Source organism: Lutjanus erythropterus, chromosome 14 (genome assembly GCF_056507025.1).
Source record: "Lutjanus erythropterus isolate fLutEry1 chromosome 14, fLutEry1.hap2, whole genome shotgun sequence".
NCBI lineage: Eukaryota > Metazoa > Chordata > Actinopteri > Lutjaniformes > Lutjanidae > Lutjanus > Lutjanus erythropterus.
The window spans coordinates 15,764,457-15,788,554 of NC_139330.1; the positions used below are offsets into that span (position 1 = coordinate 15,764,457).

General features: G+C 39.9%; 1 protein-coding gene and 1 pseudogene across 2 annotated transcripts in view; both read right to left on the bottom strand.

The window, feature by feature from the left end:
* Positions 1 to 1,898, bottom strand: part of LOC146315353 (A-type potassium channel modulatory protein KCNIP2) — a 156,352-nt gene extending 154,454 nt beyond the window's left edge. For both annotated transcript variants that reach the window (XM_084735861.1, XM_084735865.1), the window contains exon 1: positions 1,771 to 1,898. The gene's annotated coding sequence lies outside the window, so the exon portion shown is untranslated. The remainder of the gene's footprint in view (positions 1 to 1,770) is intronic.
* The window catches only part of LOC146315354 (uncharacterized), an 84,761-nt pseudogene that overhangs the window by 7,655 nt on the left and 53,008 nt on the right, over positions 1 to 24,098 (bottom strand).

Consider the following 24,098-nt stretch of genomic DNA (forward strand, 5'->3'; position numbering starts at 1 on the left):
TTAATGCACAGAGAGCACCTGTAGGCTGCAGCCAGCCGCTGTCCAATAAGTCCTGGCGGGTGCAAACTAGGTGAATGCCTTGGCAAATTAATCCGAAGATGAATAAAAAACACCGCTGCCACCAGTCTGTAACCCTCTTTTCTTCATAATAACCTGCTACAACTTATCTTTGTGTATTTATTCTTCACCAAAACAGCCTGACAGCACAGGACATGCAACTTCACACTTTATGATTCACAGCATCATAAACAAAACTGTTGCACACATCTCACCACACTCATACCTGTCCCCCCCTAAACAATGGCAGGTAGGAACTAATTAGCTCTTAGACAAGAGGGACATGAAGAAGAAACTTAGATACTACACATGTAAATTTAATTTTAAATTAAAATATTAAAATTAAAAAATACTAGTTAAAATTAATGATAAAAAAAATGAAAATGATAATGAAATAATGATCATATATAACACCATTTATAACAGTAAACTTAATTCTGCAAGTCCATAATAATGTGAAATTATTATACTAAAATATATCACATACACAGTAAACTGCACAGCTTAATAAGGAACACAAAATCAGTAAAATAACCTACTACAAATAACCTAAAAATGTAATGTGTATAGTTAACTATGGTTACACTTGTAGCACGAAACAGCAACAGTGATTTGTTACATTTAGTAAGTGACCATCTAATGAAAATAAAACATGTTTTAAAAGTTACTGTAAGAACTTTAATGGCATTATTAAGAACTCCTATTGGTACTCGGTATTGGCAAGTACCCAAATGTAAGTACTTGTACCTATACTCGGTCTGAAAAACAGTGGTATTGGTGCATTTCTACCTGAAAGTACAAACAGGTATGCAGGGGAGAATCTAAACCTCAAACCACAGTTAAAATCTACAAAACTACTGAGAGCTGAACAGACACTTTTAAAAAACCTCTTACCCTCTGTTCTCCACATGACATCTACAGTATGTTTTAATATAGAGATTCAACAAATGCCTGAATTCATTCCCTTTAAACTCTACTAATCACTAATATTTTAACAATGAGCTGGAAGACTATATGTAAAACTTACAGAGTCACTCACAGTGACAAACCAACAGAGTTTTAGCAACCAACTCTGCAGCTTGACAGCCCCTGTTCTCTCTGTTTTGGTTTTATAGCCTGCAAAGTTACATCATTGTCTTTGCTCCGATAAACCCACTATGCACTATCTGCTCGACACCAAACAGCAGACAAATAAACTTATTGATTAGCTGATTGGCTGTCAGCAAAAGCAACTTCTGATAAACCCACTGTACACTATCTGCTCAGCACCAAACTGCAGACAAATAAACTTAACGGCAGACCTTTTTCGATGCAGCCATATTGATATGAAATAGGAGGGTAAACACAGGTGCTACCAATGATGCTAATTTAAATCCCATTCCATTTAGTGCAGCAGAGCTTTTCCAGTGAGCGGACATGCACAATAGCAGCACCCTGACTCACTTTGACCTGTCTGTGACAGAACTTTAATTAGCATCATTGTTAACACCTGTGTTTACCCTACTATTTCATGTCAAAATGGCTGCTGTTCAGTCTCACTGCTCTGATAAACCCGCTGTACACTATGCACTCAGCACCAAATGGCAGGCAGACAAATTTAACAATTAGCTGGGGAACAAAGTCCAGCATTTATCAAGTTAAGGAGCTAGATACTTTTCTCAGGAGTATGTGGAACCAAAACAGACCTTAAAGGAGAGTGGATATTAAACTTACCTTTGTTAGGAGGCCAGACACATACTCCTTAATAAATGTTAATGTTGCTCCAAGCCCGCTGGGTGTGTAAATTGTTTGCTAACAAACAGTATGGGCTTAAAAAATGCTTTGAGCAACTTTAAACTGACCACATTAAGTCACTGCATCCTACACACTGCCGCTGACTACAACTTTTCAGCTGTCTCATAGGCCTGTTGCTACCGTGGGTCTTTCAGGGATTGGCTCAGCAAAATGCCTCTCAAATCCATTAGGGAGAACACAGGTGGAAACAATCCAGTTACTAATTAAGGATGAATAACCAGTACATCAACAAAAATACAAGAAGGGAAAAATTAACACCAAGCAAAAGTGCATGCAAATCAAAACTAATAAAATACAATCAACTAAGAAAAAGATGAAAAAAAATACACAAACATAAAATCAACCCTAAATAAGTTGCATAAAGGCATCGGAGGCATTTGCATGACATACTTTTATACAGTGCTTGTGCAGATTTTGAGTATAACCCATCATCAGTGATACCTCTCATATCCTGCTAAACCACAGCCACCCTGATGTGAAAGTCCCCCATCCTTTAGCCATCAACAGTTCCCCTCTCCCTCCGTCTCGTCCCCCCTCCTCCCCTGGGAAGCCCATAGAGTGGAGGCTTCCCCCTCCTCTTGATAAACGAGCTGTAGGAGAGGGAAGCTACACGTTGTGTGGAGGAGAGGAGACTATTACACGTGGAGAGAATGGGGTCGTGGATGAAGAAGAGTGGAATGAGGGAACAGATAGCAGCTGCTTTCACAGATGAAAGTGGTGGCTGGTCAGTGGCCTGTGAAATACAGAGAGAGGAATGGCACTTTGTTGAGACTGGAGCTCCGCCTGTCCAGACCTATACAAATAAAGAGGATCCTTTCTGGCATTGGTTTGAGAGGCTGTTTGTTACCAGAACTTTCTTTGTAAACTAGTGAAATGTGGAAGAATAAAAGTCATCTTGAGGCAGGTATCAGTGTTTCCCAACAAGGAATTACACATGGCATTTTCCTGATGTCCTGCTGACTGTTTTAGCTGAATCTTTCTGTTGTTTGTTGTTGTTTTCTGTTTGTGTCCTAAAAGTACAGCAAAGACAGTTAAGCAGCCAACACATTTAATCAGTATAATGTCACTAACTTTGCAGATGTATGAATTAAAATTAAATTAAAATTACTATTTGACAATCTTTTAATTTCCTTTCTAATTAAAATTATGTCTGAAAATACACAAACACACCTGTTCATAACTGCCAGCTAGTTAGCTACCTATTATTGAATCATACCAATTAGCTGTTTTATTATCCCAAGTGTAACGTTAGCCTTGATACAAATGCTGCTGGCTTTAGAGCTAAAGTTTAGCATAAATACTATCGCTAATGCTCCATCTCTCTATCAGCTGAATGATCCTTGGCCTGAAAAATGTTGAAGATCCTTGCCTCAAAGGATTACTCAGTTGATTTGAGTGCACAGCACTTCGTTAATATTGTTGGACTCACAATGGAGAGTTCAGCAAGACTAAGAGTGTCCTATCATACTAGCAACTATGAGGCTGTATTTAGGCAAGTAGTTTTGCTGCCTATATAAACTTGGTCACTTTTTTTTAATTATTATTTATTTTAAGTATTAAGTGTATTTTCTGGCAATATGGAAGTTACCAAATTCTCATCCTTGACTCCAAGTGGATGTTTGTACCAAATTTGAACAAAATCCCTCCAAGTGTTCCTGAGATATTGTGTTCATAAAAATGGGTCTGAAAAAGTTCAGACAAATTCTCTCAAGGTATTCTTGAGATATTTCTTTCAGGAGAATTGGACAGATTGACGGACAACCCAAAAACATATTGTCTCTGGCCATGGTGGCGGAAGCATAAAAATGAAAATAAGTCAAGTAAGTCTAAACATATGTTAAAACTGACTTTTGGTGTCATACAGGACAAGGTCTTGTGACTGACCCACTCCATTTCCATCCCGCTCCTTAAGTCACTCTTTATAGTACACCAACTTATCAACTTATCCCAATACCATGTCAGCATCACAATGACAAAACTGATCCTTTGGGTGAATGTCTTTACAAAATATCACAGCTATTGATCCTGTTGTTCCTGATCTGGTCTTTAGTCTAAACCAAAGTGGAGGACCACCGACAGATCAACTTAGTGTCTAAAGTTTGTCTAAAAAGAAAAGAATCAAAATCGATGCAGCAGAGCCAGATTTATAATCCTTTTTATTCTACATAATATTCTTCCTTATCAAAACCTGGTATTGGCAAAGATCCTCCATAAGATTCTCTCACATGAAACTAGCTACCTCAGCAGTAAGTACATCTACATTATAGACTGCATTTGTAAGTCTGCATCGAAACACAGGGTTTATAAAAGACTACATAGAAATCTAAATTATCCTTGGAACTGTGTGCTCAGAGGCATAAAAATCTGCAGCAAATGTCAGCAGCAAACCTTCAGTCAACAACTGTATGTCCACTTAGAACAAATACCTCTCATTCCTCCGGGCTGTCTGGCAGACTGTGGGGCAAGCTTGCTAAGTTGTCAATCATGCAATCACCTGACCAATCTGCCAGCTCCTGATGGCCTGAGGGGAAATAAGGGCTCGTTTCCCCCCCCCCCCCTTTAGAGCTGAAATGGCATGGCAGAAGTACAGGGGCGCGCGATGGAGCCATTTACACATGGCATTTACTCACAAAATGTGCTCACTGGCCTTTGGATAATGCACGCTCGCTAACTTTCTCTGGCCTTTTTTTTCCTGGTGAAAAGGGACAGATCTATCAGAAATCTTTGGAACACCACAGTGGCGGAATATTTGGCTGTTTCTCGGGATATAGTTGTGAAATAGCCGCTGAGATTACTTCATTTTCACCCTCATTCCCACTCTTCATTTCGGTGCTTTCCGTCTGCCCTGCTGTGCCCTGAGAAAGCGTGTTAAGACTCAACCACAGATTTGTATTGATTGCTCTCACAAGGATCTCTCAGGGGTTTAGGGATGATGTAGGATTTTCTTTGTGCACCATGTACATGTGATCCCCAACTTCTGTGTGTATGTTCACATACTGTGTTGCCACTGCTTTGAGTTTACATGAAAGGACATCCCTAGTCAAACCTAGAACCCCTGGGGCACAAATACAGCGCCTGATCGATAACCACTACACGGCCGCAGGATCTGGATCTTAACCATTAACAATCAATTTCAATCTTCTCCCTCTAACCCATCTATAAGCCATGTATATACCATCCAATATACAGTTCATAGAACCTCTCAGTTACTGATTTATGACCTTTGAATTGTTTGTTTTCTTTGCCTTTAGCAGGAGAAAAAAAAGGCAGCTGGGAGATGTTCGTATATTCTTTTGAAATTTGAAGTTTGAAAGAAAAGAAAGACAACAGGATACTGTGGTTCTTCAAACTTTCAAGTGGTCTACAGCAAATGAGCAAAAGAACAAAGAAAAGGGTATTCTGATGAGATAAGAGAGCAGAAGGAGGAGGAAATGGAGAAAAAACAACAGTGGACAGGAAAGGTTGTATGAAAGGATGAAGAAGAGGATGCAATAAAAGATGTTTTGTCCCATCCGTCTTGGTGTAAATACAGCACAAAAACAAAAAGAGCAACAACAAACACATTTTCAGCCAATGATCTTAAGGGAAGGAAAATTGGGCATGAAAGTAATCTCAGTGAAGCTTTGTCTTATTGTGTTAGAGAGGATTCAACAAAAGAAGCAAGCCATGGTCTCCTGACTGGAAGTAAAGGATGAGGGGATGTCGCCTGTGTGAGTGCACAGTAATCATCTCTAATTATTTTTGCTAAAGCTCAAATCCCTGCAATCACACTAGGGCTTAGCTACACTTATCGCACTCCGCACTAATGGGATCAGCTTGATTGAAAATTGAAGGTTATCATTTGGATTTATCACTCAAGGATGAACATCCGTATATAAAGACAAACACATACACAGGAGTTTGCAAACTTCCGTGCATAACAACAAACCACTCATATGTGTACACACACGAAAGAAAATTAACATATTGTCCCTCAAAAACATATTCCATTTTTACACCAACATGAACATGTATATGCAGATTTTTTTAGATATTGATAAACCTGCTAAAAAACAATAGACCCTTTCATCTACTGCCAGTAGGCAAGTTTACTTTTCTGTTTTTGTTCTGACGTGCCCTCGTACCGTCTTGTGTCACTGTTTGTACTTTCAGGTATCTGCTTTATTTTACTGTTTCATGGGGACTTTTATTGTGAAGAATTTAAAGGAAATAAAATGTTTATCCACCATTTTACAGACATTCAACATGTCAGTTCAACACACTCCTCATGTTTCATGTCATATCATGTTTCAATCATTGTCGACTGTAGCTTGATCAGATAAATACCCCTGACCACTGCAGAGTCATTTGACCCAGCTGTACCCTTTTCCATTGAAGACAAAAGCAGGACGGTACTGGTCTTCTTGTCAAGTGTAAAAGGGGGTAAATTGTCCCTTGTACTTCCAGTGTATGTCACATATGTTCGACACATCTTTGGATCATTCTTCACACAAATCATGATGCAACAAAAATGATTTTGACAGAGTACTCTCTGTACTCTTATTTTGGTGTACAAATACACCTTACTGTACACACAATGTGTGGTGTACAGCAGTGTTTGACATGCTAGTGCTCTGGCACATACACTAATACACACACTCACACACACATTTAGATTACTTGCACCACGGGAGCAATCATTAGATTACACAGCTGGTGAAGTGAGTCCACATGTCTGCAGGGAAAGCCTCTGTGCTGTGCCACGAGCACTACAACAGTAGAGCTTTCTGAGTCACAGTGACATTGAAGCTGAAAATCTCCTGTCAACATGGAGGTCAGTGAATCTTAGTCATGTAGGTTGTTGTGTGTGTAAACACAAATCATTGTCCTTAGGGAGGTGTCACAACATGCCCATGTCAACAGTAGTAGCACGACTGCCTCCCCAAATCAGCAACTGTCCAATCATAGCTTCGCAGTTGTATTTGGCATGGCAGGCCTGTCGAGCTTTGTGCCTCTGTAGTGGTGTGCGTGACGCTGCAGTACAAGCGTTTTTGGCCGTTCTAAATCCCAATACACAAGGGCTTGGGAGAAGAGAAAACAGCTGTTCATCTGCTTTGTAAGCTATGCTCATTAGCCTGTCCAGCAAACTAACTACCAATAGTAACCAAGCATTACTTCCCAGACCAAGCAGTGCATCGTTACCAAACTAAATTAATTAGTTAGTTAATTTCCCCACTGTAGGGATGCAGATTCTGGTCTGAGTTTCGACTAATGTTTCAAAAATTATTTTAAAAATATTAAGAATTTAGCATGGTAAATTTCCCACCATTGACGTTGTCAGGGGGGATTGGTTAAGTTTCCAGTTTATCTTTCCAGCATTTGTTGTAAGAGCTAGAGCAAAAGTCTCAAAATACAAAACAGCAAAATACAGCTGTTCTCAAGAAATGTTATTGCTACACCAGTCATGTTTAAAACCGTAAACCAGCACAAAAATGGCAATTACCAACATAAATCACCAGTAAGCATCGTGAGAAATGTGGGTGGTCTCTGCAGCACTTGTATCAGAGTACACATAACAGCTGAGCAGACGGTGGTGTGGAGATAATTTTCAAACTAGGCTGTCAAAACAAGGAAAGTCACTGAAATGTTCCATATGTTCCCTTTTCAGTATAACTCTAATATAGTCCTGTCCCCACTGTTTGCTATGTTAGTGAGGAAGCTATAGTTGTCAGACAGAAATTGTACTGTAATCTTTGTCAAATTAAAAGTCCTGCAGTGTTTCAATGAAAAGAACCTCTTAATTTTTTGACAAGTCTATAGTGAAAAATTAGCAGGAACATGTATACTTACTTGCAGCTCTACTCTAATTCATGGGTTGTCATTATGTTCCATTCAGGACTGCCTGAGTCACGTGAACACTTAGTGGTAAATTTCAGTATAACCGGTCTGCTTTATATCCAAGCGGTTTAAACATTTTTAAATTGTCCCAACCCTGTTAAACTGTATATGTGCAAGAATGGAAAGCTTAACAAGCAAAGCAACATACTGAGAAGGGCAGGAGGAACATCCTGTCTTATTTCTTCTGAATTTCTTCTTATACCACAGGGGTGGGCAATTATTTTTCATGGAGGACCACATGAGAAATTGATCAGGCTGCTGTGGGCCAGACACAAATGATATAAGGTCCTGATAATGGCCAAATCTCTAATAATGGAATGGTCAGGAATGCTCTATATAGGGCATGTCTACTGTTTCCTTTTCTGAGTTGCCATGTGATGACTTGTGGGCTGATGTTGGGAATGTCAAAAACTTTTTTTTTTTTTTTTTACAGTAAACCATGCATGACACAAACAGGCTGCAACAATAGTGGCAGCAAAAACATAAACAACATGGGTGTACAGCAATGGGAATGTGCTTTTATTGTGTTTTTATTAACAGAAATAATGCTTTCAAAGTTAAATTAATTCTAGATGTTTCTTCAATATTAAGTCAACAAAGCACTTTCTGATGCTTCCACATTAAAAGAGAAGGCTACAAGACCTTTAATGTGATCTTTCTGGACAAAGAGTTGAGTCTTATTTAGGTAGCTTAACATGAAACACCTGGGGCCTATCTTATGCTGATCTAAAGCAGAAGTAGAGATCACGAAGTACAATGGATTTAATTTATTCCAAATGTGTCCAAATCCACCTCTGCTGTCTTGCGCCAGGGGCGCAGGGGTATCCTAGGCTGTCCTATCGCCTATCAGGTGTGCCTAAGTGCCCTCATTAACATGCGTGCACAGCTGTTTAACATAAATAAAAGGTGTTTTGTGATTGTGGATATGTGTGTGCACAACTCAGCTGAGGGTGAGACACACACACACGCTGTTAACTTCTAACTGTTAAATTTACACTTTACTGCTGATAGAAAATATGTTCAAATGACACTTAACCAATCCACAATCCTGTGTGGGGAAAAGACTGAACATAAATGAAGGTGTTTCATTATTTTATTTTTATTATTTTATTCATTATTATTATTAGAATGTATCTGTGTGTGTGCCTCAGGCATACGTGCTGGTTACTATCTTGTGCGTTCAGACCTATTGCACCACAGACTTTGCCCTTCGACCAGGTTTTAGCAGGCTCTGCAAATGGTTTTTGCACCAATGCACCAAACACAAGATAGCAAATGCCCCGGGCCATGCCTTCATTTTGGCTTCATTTTTAGACCTCCCACTCTAGCTACCCAGATCAGACGCAAGTGCATTTGGTTCATGCAGACATGGCAAAAATGGCAGTTGTGTAAGATAGCAAAACCATCTGCGCCACCAGCGCAACGGCTACGCGCCAGTAAAATAGGGTCCCTGGTTTGTCTCTTGCTGTATAGATGGAATTAGTGCTGTGACAATGAATATTAAACTGAATTTAACAGCCACATATGAAGGAGGTTTTGAGTTAGTATCAACTGAGGAACAGGCAAACAAATAAAGGCCTTGTTATCCATGCCGCTGATATAAAAATGCTATTTAACTTACAGTATTTCTGCATTTTTCCTTGGAGTTTACATTCCCTGTCATGCGCTGTAGGTATCCTGCTGGTAAATCCCATTAAAGGTTTTTGATCCAGGTGCAATACAGGAGAGAGAGAAAATGTTTCTACTTCAGAACAGCTGTCAACATCCTCCTGCATGCGACTCTGTTACTTGGTATTTTGTTGTATCAGTTAATACATCACAGAACATTTGGATTGATTTTTACTTCAGTATTTACTGCAGGGTGTCTTTAAACCTTCAACCTTTACTGCATAAGAGAGCTTGGCTGGCAAGGTGTTGCACCCACAGACTGTAATGTGTGAAAAAAAACAGAAAATGTAGACAAACATCAATATTTCAACCTTTTTCAAGTAGTTCATGCAAAGTGAATGACTCAGAAGCTCCAAAAAAATACATAGTCTAAGCATACACTGTATTTCTCCTATACTGCAGGCTTCTAGCTTAGTTTTATACATAGCATGAGAAGGAGGCAACATAACCAGGCCTGTAGTATAAATAGACTGTAGGAGAAAGACCTCTTCTGCTGCCTTTTCTCTCCATCCAGCCCGTTTCCACTCACAATTTCCAACTTGTGGTTGTCTCTAAATACCCGTTCATATCATAGGAATTTGTGCTGAATTTAAATGGTTGTCCTGTAAAGCTGGAGTACATTCTAAAAACATCTACAAGAGATGTTAACCGAATATAGCGTAAAATATGCAACTCATCAGCTGAACTGACGGCTGCGTTGCTGTCTTCTCTTTTACCACAGCTCTTAACGTAGCCTGACAAGACCTCCGCCCACAGCATTTACTCTGCTGTGGACTCACTCTGGAAGCACATGAAAGTTTAAAATAGAGTGCTGTTAGTTATGGAGTAAGAGCAGGGAACTGCTGCAGCTTAGTTTTTCCAAGACCAGAAAATTATGTAAAGCTGTATTTTTGCGTGCTAAGTGCTTTCAACCTAAGGGTCTGACATCTACTTCTAATTTAAAAAGAAAAGGAAGGGAAAAACATTTTTTTTTTTTTAAAATGCCCCTTTTCTTTGCTCATGTGACACAAATCTGAGCTCAAACGTTCCTCTAATGTGTCAAATAACACTACAAATCTTTCTGAACCGTCTTGATCTTGTCCTCCAGCAGGGGGATTGATCCTTTTATCAACAAAGGCTTATGCTTTTGTCTCTGGTGACCTATGCTTTACATCCTTTGTACATACAGCATGTAAGCCTTGTAGGCAAGCTCATGGTTTGAATACAGATTAACAGTTCAATAACAGAGCCTCCTTCAAGTGCATAAAGTAGACATCTATCAACTTTTGTTTTCTCACCACATTCAAAGACAGAATGAATTAGATTTAGGCAGAGGTTAGAGTCCGACGTCATTGCTACAGTATTGATAGAGCAATGAACTTCAGACTGTAAGAACAAAAAAAGAGATAAGTACAAAAAAGAGGAAAGGAAATGAAAAATGAGAGTCAGAGAGAGAAAAGACAAGACAAAGTGAAGGATGCCATGAGGTTCCTACACCCATCTCAGAGGTAGATAACTAATTAATCTCTCAGCAGGAGCGAAACGTCAAAATACCACACGGACCCAAGACAGCACTGAGCAGGAAGAAGAGGAGGAGGTGGGTACGACATCAACAGGAAACTACAGAATATAATGAGAGGGGGGAAAAAAAACAAATGCATGACAACCAACGACGAGATCATAGCATTTAGGATGACGGATGAGTTTTGCTGCTGGTGCTGAGATGATGGGATGCAGGAAAAACCTCTGTGTTCTTTAGAATTGTCAAGACAAGAGATTGCTGATGATGGAGAGAAGGAACATTGGATGTTAATCTTTGAGTGATGTGTACCTGAAAGGGTCCACAAGTTGTGTTTTGAAGCATCGGTCAACAGTAAACTGTGCTGTCAAATCAATTGTGTCGGTTGTACAAATGTAGCAGCTCCACGCTGGAGTCGGGCTGTCTGAGGTGCAGAGGTGAAACAATGGAAAGGGCAGTGGCTGCATACAGCTGGGCAGCAGTGCACAGAAAGTCAAGTTGCGATTCATTTAGTTCCAAAAACTGTTTTTGATGAGACTCAGATTCATAGTATAGTATAGTATAACTGCTACCCCTCATAATAAAAACACACAGGCAACTATTAAATATTTAACATCATGTTTTCTCCACTGAGAGAGCACTCTAGAGAGCACTTTACCAGGTCTTCTTGCCACTGAAGAGGACACTGCATGTTTTATCTACCATAGGGACACCCAACAGGTCATTTTCTCTGCATTTTTTTTCTTTCAAACATAGGGGCACCCCCTGCTGACACGTTTGAGCAGCTTATTTTTGCAAAGCTGCTTACTCCAAAGATGTTGATAAGCCTAAAATATGAATATGATATGCATGAAAGCTTATCTGTATTCTGGCGACTGAAATGTACTTAATGTGGTTTGTTTTGTTCAACTAGACATGCATCATCACTCTGTTGGTCTTGCTGAACTATGTTAACTAGCCATATTCCATTTGGGAGAGTTACTTACAAACTTAAAGGTTCACTCCACTGATTTTAAACAGAAGGTTCAGTTTTATTTAGTTTGGGAGGAGAGCAGAGTTTGGGAAACCAATGCATAATGTCGTCTGTGGCTCTGGAGCTTTTCAAAGATGAAATAATAACCCCAAATATAACAACTGAGATAAACTGCAAGCAGAACCAGGCATTGAAGCTACAGGGTACAAGAAGTAAACCAAACAAAGTTACAACTGTAGAGTAGGTTTGTGAACTCCACCTGGATAGTACCTGATTTAAGTGACATTTCAGACTATGATGCGGTCTATTCGCGAGCTTGTGATTGGTCTCAGCAATAGGCTGAGGAGCTCAGACATTTGGAGAGAGCTTGAAGCAGAGCCACTGCACCTTCACATCAAAAGGAAAGGTGATCCTGGTGCCTCTGCTCGAAGGTTTTCGCAGACATGTCCAACAAGGGACCTCAGGATAAGGTACGTGTCCACATGATCCACAATTTTCCTATTTCCCATTCATTGCCTATGCAAGCAGCTGTGCAGTGCACTCTGATAGTCAGACAGGGTGTTTTGAGAGATGTGTCACATTTGCCACTGCTCACTGGCAGAAAGGTAAAGTCTAGGCTACTTGTACTGACTTACTGCCACTGGAAAACTTCCCAAACTTTTTTGGAGCATTTTTGCCTTTATTTGACAGGGATAGCTGAAGATATGACAGGAAAGGAAGTAGAGAGAGGGGATGATGTGCACCAAATGGGCCGCAAGCTGGTGTTAAACCGGCAGGTGCTGCAGAGGGCCAACAGCCTTAAGTACATGGGGTGCAACCGAGCTACAAACTAACCACTGTCGATCTTAACTGCAGATTCAGCAACTGCATAGCTCATATCTCATGATAAAATGTCAGAAACAATTTGGTAAACCTTTTTCAAAAGGTTAGACAAAGTTTCCAAAGGAGCTGCCATGTTGGTCTGGTTTGAAATGCAGGAGCAGATTTTGCATCCAGCAATGTTTGCATGATTGTAAGAGGGTGTAACCTGCTGTTGCTCAGGCATCCAATGCTGGCAAGCGTCAAAACCCTTCGTGGAGACATACTAATAGACCCAGAACAATCTTCAGGGATTATATATCATATATGGCAATGCCTCAGGGTAGGGTTAACCGTACAGTAGCACCAGGAGGAGCTGGAAAATGTACTGAGCCTGCTGCCACCACCAGCCCTGGATAAGCTGAAGATGGATGGATGGATGGTTGGATGGATGAAAAATTAAAGTTTAATAAATCATAGCATCAAACCATAGCAAAACTAGGTATTTCAGAAACCTGCTGGATCCAACATTAAACCATTCTTTGGAATTCAGCATCAAATATTTGAATTTTTACAAAGGTAAGATTCATTGCTCGGCTAATGTGATGAAAGGCACTTACATGCTGATGGTCTGAACTACTATAATAACCACAATACATGAACATGAATACTAAAAATAAATCCAGAGTGAGGGAGACAGGAAGAAACAGGAGAAAATGCGAACTTTTTACATTCCCTCAGCACTTATTCTTGAAGCATGTGAAAATTTTCAGCTGCTATTCTACCCTGTCTTGCTCTCCGTCCCTCATGCACTCGTGCTCTGTCCTCTGTCCTCGCACACATACAGTACAGAATACAGTACACCACTCCCTCTCACATGAGCGCTCGCCCCCACACACAAGCCGTGATGGGAGCATCAAGAGTCATCCATCTCGAGGGAGAGGGTGTAAACGCAGGTAAGCCACAGCGAATATGAAATCTATTTCTTTGTGCGGACAACAGTGTGAGACACACATACACAGGGTGATGCACACACAGCTGTGGGATACCAGACAAATACATCAAGCCTTCTCGCTGTGACTGGGAGAAAAACACCCAGGTGCATCTTTCATTGGGTAGTTGACTGGTCCCCAGATAGTCTTTGCTGACACTGTTGGTACACTTGATGAATATCACACACTCAGACAGACACACATCTGCACACAGACACATAGAGCCCCACTGAGATTGTGCAGCCAAACATTAAAGAGGGGGCCCTTGGTAGTAGATAATAATAGCCTAGAACAGACACACACACACACATAAGAACACACAAACAAGTATTGTATATTGGTACAGAGCTCGACAGAAAACATTCAGGCCTATTAATGTTAATGCCCCACATTTATATGCAAAGAGATTTGCGCTTTGATCACAGGAGAAACATTGACAAATTGATCTTGTAGGCAAATAGTGTGATAGCATTTTTCTAATTACCCAAGGCTATCGCTGTAGATTGTGATCCATGCATAATGCACACAAATACACATCAGCTGCTAAAGCTGTGAGCAGGCTATCTCTCTGGCCCATCAGCTGTAATAGGTTTTCACAAACATCATCGCAAACTGAGCACATACACACACACACACACACACACAGTCACACCTGAGGGGCTTCATTCTGCTTTTGCTATTTTTGACCATGAATGAATCCCATCTTCCATAACTTGCATTATTCAAACAAAATCTTCTGATTGAGAGGGCGCCGGAGAACCGCTGGGTACCAGGATATGCAAATGCTCTCTCCTCAGACTTGGCCCTCCACACACACATACACTCACACGCACACACACTCACACAAGGAGTATCAGAGCCATAGGCAGAGCTGTCCACTTGACAAACGAGGCTCTGAACCCAGGGCTATTCAGAAAGGTCTGCAGCCAGACTACAGAGAGGGAAACCCCATCACTCCCCGTCCCTCCTACACCTGCTTCCCCACCAACACACGCACACAAACACACACACACACACACACACACACACACACTGAATTTAGTCCTGAATTTGTAAACTTCATCAAGCTCTCTAGAGTCTGGGTTTGCATGCTGAAATTGTACCACTTTATATTAAAGTCTACAACAGTGATTCCCAAAGTGTGGTCTGCAGCCCACTGGGGAGCCATGAAGACCCTGCAGGTGAGCCTTCAGAGGTCATGAAAATTAGGTAAATATAATGTCTTCAAGATTCACTTTTATGAGTTTGAAATTACCATAAATTTTTTATTACATGGTATTCATTCATCTCATCTAGTCTTACAGCATTTGGTGACCTGTTACATTAACACCAGAACATATCTTATATGTTGTCACTGGTCTCATGTGTTAATCAGAGTTGTGATGGTGTGCTGCAGAAGATTTTCAGATTTCAAACTGGGCCAGGAAAGGTTTGGAAATGGCTGGTCTACAAGATCGGGAATGGAGGAGTTGCTAAACTGCAACTTTTGTCTTTTCTTTGACTCGGTTTTGTCACTTGTTCAATTAATTGCATATCAGAAATGATAAACAAAGGTCTTATCAAGAAAATGAATAAATATGTGAGCCATTCTGGCCATCTCTTCCTCCATCCTCCTCCTCGTCATCAGCATCATTCTTCCACAGGACATGTTTAGGAAACTAGTGCCTTTGATTATTTCTCCCATGACACATACTAAAGGACCTGAAATAACATTTACAAAATTTATCATTTTTTACTATGAATGAATTTTGCTCTCAGAATGTCTAATTTTAGTGTGTGTGGTGTGGTGAATTGACAGCATATCAGAATACACTGCTCTGCACGCTTCAGCATGACTTTTATGTCTGGCAGAACAAATGTACTGTACAAACCCGAAAGATATCCTCCAATAAAATGCACTTCTCAGAATCAAATGTGACATATCTTAATTGAGCCTCTCATTGACAGGGTCTTACATAACACATCTTCTCATTGCAGTAATGAGGCCGTGGCAGTTGGCTACCAAACTGACTCCAACATGTAAAGAAAGGAAGTCTTTACAATGTTAAGAATTAATCAGCCCAACAAAACTCAAAGCAGTTCTCCCTCTTCATTGCTTAACAAGAACTTCACATTATCAGACTCCGCTTCATGTTCCATTGTTTCTAACATGAGCCTGATTCGCTGAGGACAGCGCTGCAGGGGCTTGCATTTAACGGAAGGCTTAAATGTCAGGTTACTAGATTGACTTCAGTAAAATTCATCACTGGATTTGCTGAATGGGAATGGCAATGGGTGTTAATAGCCTAGAAATGTCACTCATACACAATCTATCCACGCACAGTGCTTTCCAGAGGGCCACGGAAATATGGCTGGCTGGAGATGAGGAGTGCTGCTTTGAATGGAAGCCATAAACACAAAGATCGCATCTGAGCTGCCGCTGCGCTTATCTGCCTGAAGTGTCTGAGGGGAGATGGAGTGGAGAAATGTCTACTTTGTATTTATATTCCTGACAGTTTGTTTTGCAGTTTTGCATGTGTGTTTGTGTGTGCGTGTGTGTGTGTGTGTGTGGGTGTGTGTACTGCTAGCTGCTTCAGGATAATTTACAGTGATTGCATTCAGAAAGCTCTTAATGAGTTTTCTATATCACTGAAATTAAAATCAGTCCATATTGTCAGCTTTTTATTTTTTCTGCTATAGTCCATACTACTATTAAAAGATATGCACTATACACATATACAGTAGAAGGGCCACATCACAATTTCTCAAAGCAAAAGATGACATCTTTAAATAGATTATTTTGTCTGTCCAACAGTCCAAAATCCATTTTTATTATGACATAGAACTGAGGAAACCACCAAATATTCACATTTGAGAAGTGTGTACCAGTTATCTTTTTGGCCATTTTTGTTTAAAATATTTTTCAAAAGTGTAATTAATAAATTTTCTGTTGATGCACTAATCAGTTAATTAACTGACTGTTTATGAATGCATTAAAGTTTTATTCAAGTTACATTTAGTCTTGTTCGGCGATTAATTTCCTCACTTTCTGACACAGCTAACATATCTTAGAAGTAGAAATGTTGCAAATAGTAGCTTTAAATTAAGTCATGTTACCTTTATTATAGTGCAGACACTAGTGGAAATAGAATAAAATGTTTAACAGCAGTACTATGCAAAATAAAAAAAAATCACAGTGCTATCTATCATTATACTGGTTGTTTGAAAGAATCCATGATTTTAGGTGGTGTTATCTGTGGCTTAAAATATACATTTGTACATTGAATATAAAATATACTCATACATTACTGTATAGAATCTGTGAACGGATCTATTTTTCTCAGCCATAAAATGCAGAGATACTAGTGGATCTTACAGCTGGTGGTGCAGCTGCTGTCACCAGAGCCGTCTCCTTTCACTCTGGATAGTTCAACATTTGCTTGTTATCCATTATGTCTAATGGTGCAGCAGAACCAAAGGAAGCTGTCTGCAATCTGTATTTCTCTCACCCAATGCAACGAACACCCGTATCAGCACATTTCATGGAGGACATATTATGAGTGTTATACTTTGCAAAGCAACTGAGCAATCTGAGGGAGCAGATTTTTCCTTTTCACTGTTGTTCTGATTAAATTAAAAAGAGCACGAATTAAAAATTCTTGGTTCCCTTCAGGCACAAACCAAAACACAGCACCTACAAAGGTTCACTTCACATTTTATATTCACCATTTGGAGGATCTCCTTTTGAACAAAAGTGACCATATAGAGCACTTTGGTATCTTGCAAACTGTTTTATAACTCATGCATGCACTTGAATCTCGATCCTTCCCGCAAAACACACACACTCTCTCTCTCTCTCTCACACACACACACACAGAGCACCTTTTCCATTCCCTTATGAAATATCCATGAAGGGGGAAAAAAAGCCTTCAAATCAAGACTCGAAATAGGTCATGTTTTCTTTCTTCATCTTTTCTGATTGCTCATGACAGCAATTTCTGAAACAAGGCGAAGGGCTCCTTGCATGGTTCAGATTGTTTGTGTGTAAGAGAGTGAGGGAGTGCAGGAGACTGAGAAAAGAACTGTGTGCAACAGAGACAAAATATAGAATAAAGAAGAACAAACCATGATGCACAAAACATTCACCCAATATCAGCATTTTTTTCACTTTAACATGACATTAATCACACCACAAATGTTTTTCTTTTTATGTTTCTGTTTGCTCACGTGTGCAATGTGCACAATCCATTCTGTGACAACAATCACACACACTGCTTCACACAGGAAATAAAAGAAATGCACTCACGCACACACACACACCGGTGCTATAGTGTTATAGAAGGAAGGGTGAACAAAAGATGAAAGAGCAAAAAGAGAGAATGAGGAATCAGTGAGCCAGCAGAGAGAAAAAGAAAGGCTGAAAATCTAGATGACAATAGACTTTCAGAGCAGAACGCCAACTGTGACTCAGCCATTTTTTGGCAGAACTCAACTCAAAGAGGAGAAGAGGAAGAATAGGGGAGCGAGAGGAACAGAGTCGTGCTCATGTTGAAGGGAGCTAAAGAGGTCAGGAGTAAAGGACCAGAATGATGGTGAATACGAGTCACAGCACAACTGGTGTATCACTGTAAAGATGGATCATTTGACATCTCAACCCTACATTTAACATAAACTTCCATCTTTCAGTGGGTGAGTCAAGATTGAGCATGTTATGGAAAATTATTGTAAAAAAAAAAAAAACTTGATTTGATGTTTAACAGCATTAACAGAAACAGAAAAAGCCCTTATTTTCTAGACAATATTCTTATTTTCATCGATCAGGTGTTTTACGTCTGTATCTGTATAAGGGCTTGATTATACTGCCTAACAGACAAGAACACAGACAGCTGTGGACCACGGATATTAGTTCAGTTTAAACTCCTTTCTAGAGTCTGCTTGGAGGGAATATTCCACAGTTCACAGAAAGATCCATGTGGTCACTTGAAATGGACGGGACCTGGATGTCTGCACTGAGCCTATATGAACACTAAGGTGACGAAATTTACATCACAGCGACCCTAGCTGACCACTTGTGGATGTGGTCAACATGGCTATTTCTTTTGTTGTTGTTGTTGTAGTACCACAGTTGGCCTGTAGAGCACACAGTCTGTCTTAACTACACCACATCATGTCAACGTCTCTAAATTCATCCAGGTTTGAACTGTAAAAAGTGACAGATGTGTTATGATGGCTGTATTAAGGAGAACTGAATACAGCAGTGGAGGCAGGCCTCAGTTCATCCTTATGAGAGCTGCTCACTGGTGCATGAAACCAACTTCATAGCAGGAGCTTATGCATTGTGCAGCCTGAAGAGCACTAGACACCTCTGCCAGCCAAGCAGCTAACTTCCGGTTTGGCCCTCTTCTTACTTTAATGGGGATAAAATGATTTAATCGTGTGATCCTTCTAGACTTCCCAAATGTTATCAGACCAAATGGATCAAATCTTAATACTGAAATGAGTCATTTTGTAGGGTTTGTGATGCTCAAAAAAATGTATCTGCCGTTGTACAGCTGTTTCTTTTTGGGCTGCAGTGCGTCAATATGACACTGTTATTAAATGGTTTGGCTACTATGTCAAATCTGCTTCAAAGCTCTTCCTGGAGGCTTGGGTATTATGGATGAAATCTAGTTTGGCTAAATATGTAGTATGTAGTCAAGAACATTTATGCCAAGAATTATTTCCAGTTTATACTGTGTATAAATCCTGCATCACTCACTTTTGTCAGCTGTCTCTTGACTGATTACTGTCATTTTCTTGTCTTGTTTGCTTGCAGTGCGCTACAGCACCATGTCGTTATCATTATCATCAAATCCTCACAGTGGGATACAGTCCAGTCAGTCCATCCAACCTGTCAGTTGGCTGAAAAACAGCTCCAGATCAATGTGTCCTCAGTCACTTGAAGCCAGAAGTAAAATTCACAAAGAGCTCTATCAGAAAAAAATCTGCATTTGTCTGGATTCAGTTCTAACACAAAATCAATAAACATAATAATATTAATATTCTCATCATTGTTCTCTCAATTAGCCAGACTGCCATGATTGAAATTCTGTCCTCGTCCTCTATACGATTTTGATTCAGAAAGATTACGCTGCACAAAGGCCACATCAGCATAATGGATTACATATAAACAGCACTGCACTCCAAGAAACACACACACCCACACACACACACACACACCCACAAACACAGAGGTTTACTTAGGTCACTTTTGGGGACACAGACTTAAATTAATTTCCTGATGAATTACTCTTAACCAGGGAGCTTGGGAGCAGATCCCAGATCCGACCAAACCTGAAGGCGTCCCATCCAATAAATTATAATATTAAACACATAATTGATAGAAGCTGACTGAATTATACACATAATTTCTGATGGTTTTGTTTGTATCCTGCTCGGTGGTATGAACTGCATTCATCACTTTCCTGTCGTGGGATGAAAACAAGGGCTGTAAAGTGCAGGGACTCTTCATCACAGGTTAGTTGGTGAGTAAATGACACGTGTGCCCTGTAGATTGAAGTGAATCAGAAAAGAATATCAGTGATGGTGCAACTGATGTTTTCACTGTGGAAAAAATATGGCTCTATGGTAAAACACCTGCTTCTGGAATGGAGTTTGGTTTAACAGTCTGTCTACTAAAAAGACCAACACCAGCGGAGGGAATATTTAATTAATTCACATAAATTTTGCTGACCTACCTTTTAATAATGAACCTTCTAAAAGTAAACGTAGGATGTGGGGCTAAAACTGACCTGTTTTCTACCTCTCTAAGCTCATTGTAAACAGTCACGTAATAAGCACAGACAGAAATCAAAATAGAGACAGCTGTTCCACTTCAATTTGAAAAACTAAACTGCGGTTTTCCCCTCATTGATTGATGCAGTTGATCTGAAAACAGATAAGTAAACTCCCAGCCTCATTTCAAAGAGGTGGATAGACTGAGTTTACTTGGGTTTACCCCCCACCTCCCTGGTCTAAACATATAACTCACAAATATATTATACATGAGTAGTGGAAAGATTCCTTTCTCTCTATGTATTTATGGATGAGAGAACAGAGACTGTAAATTCAGCGATGCTGCAAGCAAAGTGAATTAAAAAGAACACATTTCACTCCTCAGCAGTAATGCACCATCCAGCTATCTTTGATCACACGTCTCCCATTAAGACTCATTAATCTGCCATCCCATGAAATACACCTTGTCTTTTTTTGCATAAAACACACCTCCCACAGATACCCCCTCCAGTCTCATACACTTTTACAGCCCCATACTGTGAGAGCACACACCCACACACACCCACACACACCCACACACACACACGCACACACACACGCTGGTCGTCGGAATGGTGTGTGTGTGTGGTGTAATGGACACCTCAGGACCTTTTTCTGCCCATTACACCAGATTTACACCTCCTTCTACACCCTCTATCCTCAGGACATCCTGCTGTCCATTTTTTTCTTCCCATCTCATCCACGTCTGCCTTCATTGATGCTTTACTCCTCCCATCTGCCTTCTTAATCTGTTCTCCATTTCTCCTCTACTGAAACTCTTTATGAGCCGTTTTCCTTGTTTTGTTTTTTTTCCTTTTGCTGCTACTTGATGTTTTGGGTGGTTCATAGTAGGGCTGCACAATTAATCGTAATGTTATTAAAATTGCGATTCAGCCAAGTGCACTATAGCTGCATTTTTTTGATTAAGGAAAAATATGTGACAAAACAGCATTATAATGAAGAACTGTAGTGCCGCAGAGATACCTGGGGGCAGATTTATAACATTCAATCAAGAAGTGTGACTTCAGCAGAAAAGCATGTACAGGAAGTCATTTACGAATTGAACTGAATTGGAAATTTTCTTACCAATCTAGACTTGACTTAAGTGATTTTGTTGCTGATTTTGTTAGGGTACTGCAGTTTGAGACACATGCGCACTCAAGCCAGTGGTGAACTTTGCATCAGCATTATGAACAAAATGATAGAAATGATCGATTAAAGGTGTGAGGAATTAATAGCAACCTGTTTGGCTTTGTTTGTCAGCCCACTACCGTCACCGTGATCTCATCTTCCAAGATTTTTGCTTTTCTCTTTTGGTCCATGGCTATTACTGATTAAACCCTCATTTTGTTTCATTATATAAGGGAAAACTGCAGATTTATAAGGCAGATGCCCTCAATTAATGTTAATTTGAGATTTATAGATTTAAGTTTCAAATTTTCTTTCAGGTTCTGAGAGGAAAAATTGTAATTTACACACCTGTGATCTATAAATCTCAGATTAACTTAAAACTGACAGCACCTGCCTTAAAATCTGTGATTTACCCTTGTACACCATAATGCTAAGACGAATGGTGTAGTAAGAAATATCCATGGACCAACAGAGAACGTCTTGGAAGACATGATCACAGTGATGGTAGAGATTGAAATACAGCAACACGTGTTATGCAGTAGACTAAATAGTGGGTTGACAAACAAGGCTGAACACGTTGCTTGGGAGTGTGTCACTATTTTAATTTCTCACACCTTTAATTGATAGTTCTTTTCATATTGTTTTAAACGCTAATGTAAAGATCACCACAGACTTGGGTGCCAGTGCGTCTCAAACCGCAATGCCTCTACATAACCAGCAGGAAAGTCACTTGAGTCAAGTCTAGACTTTGCTTAGAAACAAGAGCATTTCCTCCAAGTAAGGTTTTATAAATAACTACTTATGTACATGATTTTCTGCGCAAGTCATACTGAAGATTGACTATAAATTCATTCTATAAATGAGGCCCCTGGTTGATGAATCTCATTCTCCAGCTGTGAGAACACAGGTTTGTTTGGTACAGACTCAAACATCATCATGATCCTAAGTTTTTTTATCAGTTAAAATGAAAATTGGGATGCAAAAAATGATCATTCCCAATAGCTGTGAATCATATCATCATCATGCAGCCCTACTGCACAGCCTTGTTATGAAGGAAAGGTGTGGTAAAATAATCCTAAACCAAAGGTTCCTAGCTCAAGGGGGCATTTTATTTTTCCATTTCATATTTCAGTTTCAACACATTTCTCAGAGCAACAAATCACTGTACAGTCTGACAGAAAGGAGCTGGGAACAAAAGAACAATCACCTTTGTCCAAGCGGAGTCATGCTGGATCAACTATGCTAATGGACCACATGCTGATCCTCTGCTGAACAGCTCTCACCTTCATTTCTGTTCCCCCTCTCCTTCTCTGCCACTCTCTCTTACTAACTCTTCATGCATTAAACACAGAATTTAACCTCCACCTACAGACAGCAATCTCTTTCTCTACCTGGCAAGCTCTCACCCACGTGCCAGTCCACCCATGCACTCCCTGACATGATTCCAGCTCTAACAACCTCTTGAAAGAGTCCAGGAGATAGAAGGTGAGAAAGCTGACTTCACCTTTTTTTTTTAACTTTAAAAATATGCAAGACATAAAACCACAGGCACAGCAGAAGCTGTTGTCTACCCTCTCAAGATTAGCTTCGGTGGCGTTGGTTTCATTTGCAAATGAAATTACTTTCATAAATAAGAGCTGTAGGTGTGTAGTCATAGCAACGTAACACTTCGCTGAGAGAGGATACTTTTTGTTTATCTGGCACAGACATTTCTCTCCCTATTTTGTTCTGAAAGTGTTATTGCATATGAGTCAAAATTTTTATTGGTATATTTAGATTCAATCTGCCTCTTTTGTTTTGAATCTCTTCTGCCCCGCAGCATGTTCTGCATGCACAGAATGTATGAGCAAACATGAATCGAATCACCTCAATCAAACTCTGCAAAATCATGTTTCAGATCCACTGTTGTCATGTTGTTGACAGGTTCGATTACTTAACTTTGACGCTCTTTAGCCTTACGCTCTTCAGATAATGTCTTCAAATGCAGCATCTTGTGTGAGAGTGTAGGCGTTTGTAGGTGTGTTCATTAAGTGCCACATTCAGAGCCAAAAAAAAAAGAGTGGCTGCGATTGATAGCCCCTTTAATACCACCTAGAATGAGGAGCTATGTTGACACACAAACTGATGAAGGTTTTAATTGAACCAAACCCTCCATCTGCCTGTGACACTGAAGACTTAATTTGCCTTTTAATTGCAATCAATAAAGCATCATACAAGCCTAACTTCAAGCCAAAGTGTGCACGATTATTCTACAGTTAATGGAAGTCATCACCCACAAAACGTTAGTCATAAAATCAACACAGATGATCTACATTGATATTCATGGTGCTGGTCATAGTGGCATTTTGATTGTCTGTAATCTCTTACTGGATGCATAAAAGTAGAAGAATCTCAGTGGTTTAAGCACTTAACATTTTTGCACATTTATAATTCATGCACAATATATTCAAAGCCAGACATTGTTCACAGGGAGGAGGCGGATGTCTCACAAAAAGCATACAACCTCTAAATCATTTAC